Source organism: Eubalaena glacialis, chromosome 17, assembly GCF_028564815.1.
Source record: "Eubalaena glacialis isolate mEubGla1 chromosome 17, mEubGla1.1.hap2.+ XY, whole genome shotgun sequence".
Lineage (NCBI taxonomy): Eukaryota > Metazoa > Chordata > Mammalia > Artiodactyla > Balaenidae > Eubalaena > Eubalaena glacialis.
In genome coordinates, this window is record NC_083732.1 from 21,921,861 (window position 1) to 21,926,644 (window position 4,784).

At 35.2% G+C, this 4,784-nt stretch overlaps 1 pseudogene; it reads right to left on the bottom strand.

Annotated features, from left to right (window-relative positions):
- Nucleotides 1-1,613: 1,613 nt before the first annotated feature.
- LOC133076779 (septin-7-like) lies at nucleotides 1,614-3,193 on the bottom strand (annotated as a pseudogene).
- Nucleotides 3,194-4,784: the final 1,591 nt, after the last annotated feature.

Below are 4,784 nucleotides of genomic sequence, written 5' to 3' on the forward strand. Positions count from 1 at the left end.
AATGTAGAGCATTACCACCAAGTTAATACTGAATTTTCTAAGAGAATGAACTTAGGTGTTGTCATCCCACACAAAAGAATAGTAACTATGTGAAGTGATGTATATGTTAAATAGCTTGATTGTGATAATCATTTCACAATGTATACTTACATCAAAACATCACATTGTATATCTTAAATACATAAATTTTTTTGTGAATTATATCCCAGTAAAGGTGAAACCCATATCACCATATTATATGACAAATAGAGAAAGAAATTTAATAAGAACACAATTTTATTATTCTTCAATTGTATGAGGAAACCATGGGCACATCTATATCCACCCAAAGTCCATTAGAATCGTGTTGGTCTTTTCATTGTCACCAAATAATATTGGGGCAGTAGGGAAAATGAATTGTGAATACACCATCAACATGATATAATTCAATTTAATTATAATTATAATGACTTCTGTTATAATTTGTAAAGCCATAATAAAGATAGATTTGCATTCTTACAGATGCCTATCTCACTTCTTTAACTCCAATGCTTATATCATCGCAGTCATATAGACACTCTATTCTCAAAGGACATCATTGAGGAGCTCCATCGTCTTGAACTCACTTAACTGCTCTAACTATTTCCTGCAGTTTGTCAGATTTTCATAGCTCTGTTTATCTAATTGACAGACATTTCAAACAACCTTTCCTCTCAGCTGTGTAGTGGTGTAGACTAAATCTGAATAGGTAGGCATTTTTAAATATATTTCTATGGTAATTTTTTTTTTTTTTTACATCACAACATTGTTTATTATGTGAATTTTTTACAATACAAACAAAAAAATACAGAAATGCAATATATGAATACAGCTAAGTGCAGAATGGTGACTTTTTTTTCTTTTCAAGAGGCCATGATTCCCATTTCTAGTAAAATAAAGAGACTGCACATAGGTAGAAATAGGTTGGTTGTTAGCTTCACAATTTTGCCTAGAAATGATCTATAAATGCATTTTTCCCCCCTGCTACTTACCATAAAGTGTAAAAAGGGAATTAAAGGAAAGTTTCCTTGTTGGTTCCTACCATATGAAAGATGCTATATTCTATTTTAGCAGGACCAATATATGGAAAATACCTAAATTAAATGTTATTACAAAAATGAAGCAGTAATGAGATTCTGGCTAAAGAGGGCACTAAATGAGAATAATATATATTTAAAGAATCCAAAACAAACAAACAAAAAAAGAGGTTGTTATAAAAAAGCTCTAGGTGCGTTGTAAGCATATAGGTTTTTTTTTTTCCATGTGTCTTTTTAAACAATGGAAGTGTCAAAAAATAGGGTCAACTGTGTTAGACTAAATTACATTATTGTATATGTTGCACTGAATGAAACCTTTGTATTATAATTATCATAAAGAAGCATAGTTTGCATCATATTATGGCAATTTATCCTCAATGAAAACCTTCCAGAGTCCTTTTATTTTGGAATATCCTGTAAACAATCAAACTACCAGAACATGATTGTACAACAGTAAAATGTTTTCTTGCATTAAATTGAAGACATCTGTTTAATAAAAAAAGAAAACATAAGAAAGGTACTTAGAGCTGTTAGTTTCTAAGTACACAACACCCTAGACAATTAAAGGCATCTTAATCTCCGTCAAGAACAACAAAAAAAATAATAATTTTTGTCATGCTGTTAAATCCATCATTAAGGATAAAACCGGTGCAAATTGGTCAAACGGATCCAACAAACACTGATGTCCAAGCTGGCATGTTGGCAACTAATATGTAACTGGTGGTCAAAAGAGGGTTTAAAAGATCTTCCCTTTCTTCTTGTTCTTTTCCAAGGTTCTTGAAGAGTTCTGTTGCTCTAAAATACGTTGTTGGGCTTCCCAATTTGCTTTCTCATCTTCAAACTGACGACGATTTTCCTCTAATTCTTTGTGCTGTGCTTCCAAATTCTTTTTCATTTGCTCATGGCACCATTGGAGCTCAGCTTCAGAGTCCTTCAGTTTTTGAACTTTTTCTTTGACCTTCATCTCAAACACCTGCTCCATCTCCATCTCCATCTTCTTCATCTTAGCTACATGCTCCCTTCTTTCTTCTTCCATTTGTGCAAGAGGGCTCTTAGTAAGCTGCCCTTTATTCTTGTTATTATCAACTCCATTATAAGTCACAGCTGCCAGTTTTCTGCTCCGGTAGTTCTCATAGTGTACATTATTAGTGACATCTTTCAAGTCCTGCATGTGTGTTCTTATCAACATATTTCTTAGAATTGTAAAATTACAATGTTCACCATTTTCAACTTCAGCAACACCCCAAGGATACTGCCTTCCTCTGACCCTTTTGTCATTAACTTCAATGATAGTATTACTACCTACCACAGCAAGAGGTAAACGGTCCTTTATCTTTTTAACAAGCTTATTTTCTTCTTCATCATCTGTCTCTGGGAATTCATATATTTTAATTTTATGTTCTTGGATTTCTTTCATTATCTGTTTCTTAAACTGTTGGCACTCCTCTGGTGTGAGTGTGTCTGCTTTGGCAATAAGTGGAATGATATTCACTTTTTCATGCAAACGCTTCATAAACTCAGTATCCAATGGTTTAAGTCCATGTCCTGAAGGAGCAATGAAGTATAAACAACTCTGCACTCTGTTATCAGGCATCTGACGTCTGTTCACCCTAGATTCTGCATTTAGGTAGTCCTCAAACTTACTATCAATGTAGTCGATAACAGGCTGCCAGCAATTACTATTATCCACTGCATCTCCAAATCCCGGGGTATCAACTATTGCGAGCAGCAACTGAACACCACCTTCTTTGATTAAAACTTTGGATTGTTCCACCTGTACAGTCTTTTTTATTCTATGGGAAGGACCTGGATACTCTGGAGAATACAAATCTGTGAGGAATAATGAGTTGATTAATGTTGACTTTCCCAGTCCAGATTCACCCACAACCATAAGTGTGAATTCAAACCCTCTCTTCACTGATTTTCTGTATACTTGCTTTGGGAGATTTGCAAATCCCACATAGCCTTCAAGGTTCTTCTGGTGTCACAGCCATGGTGCTGCTGTTAACGCTCCTCTCCTCAGCAGCAGCGGATCTCGCACTGACCGACATCCCCTCCCCCCTCCGCGACCAGCCCGGGCGCAGCGCAGCCCGCGGATTCTCCAAAGCCGCCTACGCCGATTCCGCGGTGTAGCCTCCCGGCGTCGCTGCTTTGCTTACGCAGGCGACAGCAGGCGGACTCCTCCACTGGCTCTCGCCCGACTCCTGCTCCCTCCTCCGCCCCTCCACCCCTCTGCCCCTCAGCCCCTCTGCCTATGGTAATTATTAAGTTTACTTTGTTGTTCTACTTAAGGGTTAAAGAGAAAATATTGTGATTTTTAGTAATTTATTTAAAAATTAATCTTAAAACTACATTAAAAGTTGTTTATTTAATCTCATAATTTTTACATCTTTTTATTTTCTGTTGCTGGTTACTTTAAAAATAACCCACTTATGAAATTTTCCAGAATAAAAAAAAATGTTAGGTTTTCCATGAGCGAATGGGCTTAAAAGAGCAAGAAAATTTAATTAGAAATCAACAACCTTGATCTTTGAGCCCATTCCCTTGTGTTGTGCCTTATTACTTTAGGACTATATGTATGACATTATATTCTGGTTGCATACTTCCCTTTAAACATCTCTTTCCCAAGTTTATTGCTTTCATCCTGATATTTTGGACCTCAGTCTTCCTGCAAGATTTTGTAAGGTGCCCTTAACTTGAGCCTCAAGAGTTCCACTCCGTTGAGAAGAGAACTCTTCACGAAAGTCCTTTGAGAATGGGAACCAAACTGTTTTGGGTCTCTCATTGAGTATCCCAGATAGCAATGGGTTACTTGGGGGAAAAAAAAGGTAGTTTAGGTAAAAATAATCAAATATTACATTTAGATATTTTTAATGTGTCAATACAGTTGCTATTTTAACCATTGTGTTAAGATCCCCTAAATGATGTTTATATTAGAAACATTAGAAAGTTCTCTTTAGTGGTGAGAGAAATACGTTCGTGTATGTATGTAACTAAAAATATCTAGGATATATGAATATTAATTAAATATCAAAGGCTTTTGTCATTATTCCTAAAATATTTTAAAAATAATAAATAGGGTGTGTGGCAGGCAGAATGCCCCCCCCCCCCAAATAACCACACCCTCGTGGCTGGAATTTGTAAATATGGTACTTTATGTGGCAAAATGACTTTGGATGGAATTAAGTTTACAACACTTAAAACAGGGAGTTATTCTGGTTAATATAGGTATGCCTAATGTGAATAAACATAGAAGTGGATCCTTCCCCAGAGCATCCAATAAGGATCACATTCTTTCTTATACCTTGATTTTGCCATGTGAGATCTTAAGCAGAGGACCCAGTGGGGTCCACCTATATTTCTAACATGTAGAAATGATGAGATAATAAATCTGTGTGGTTTTAAGCCACTCAATCTGTCATAATTTTTTACAACATGAATAAAAAAAAGAACACAGAAGTCTTCTGAAATAAATAAAAGGTAATAATAGGGATCTTACATATGTAAGTAAGAAATGCTCTGAAGGAAATAATGTTTGTAAAAATTTACTTGAGAAGGTTATTACTTTTGAACAGTCAAATTTGAGTAAACTTAAAAAGCTGTTGAAAGCTTAGTATCTAATTTGTTTATTTGAAGAGTAATATTTAGATAGAGGTTTTTAACAAGTAATTAATTGTTACATATTACATCAGAGTTTCTCAATGTCAGCACTATTGACATTTTGGATTA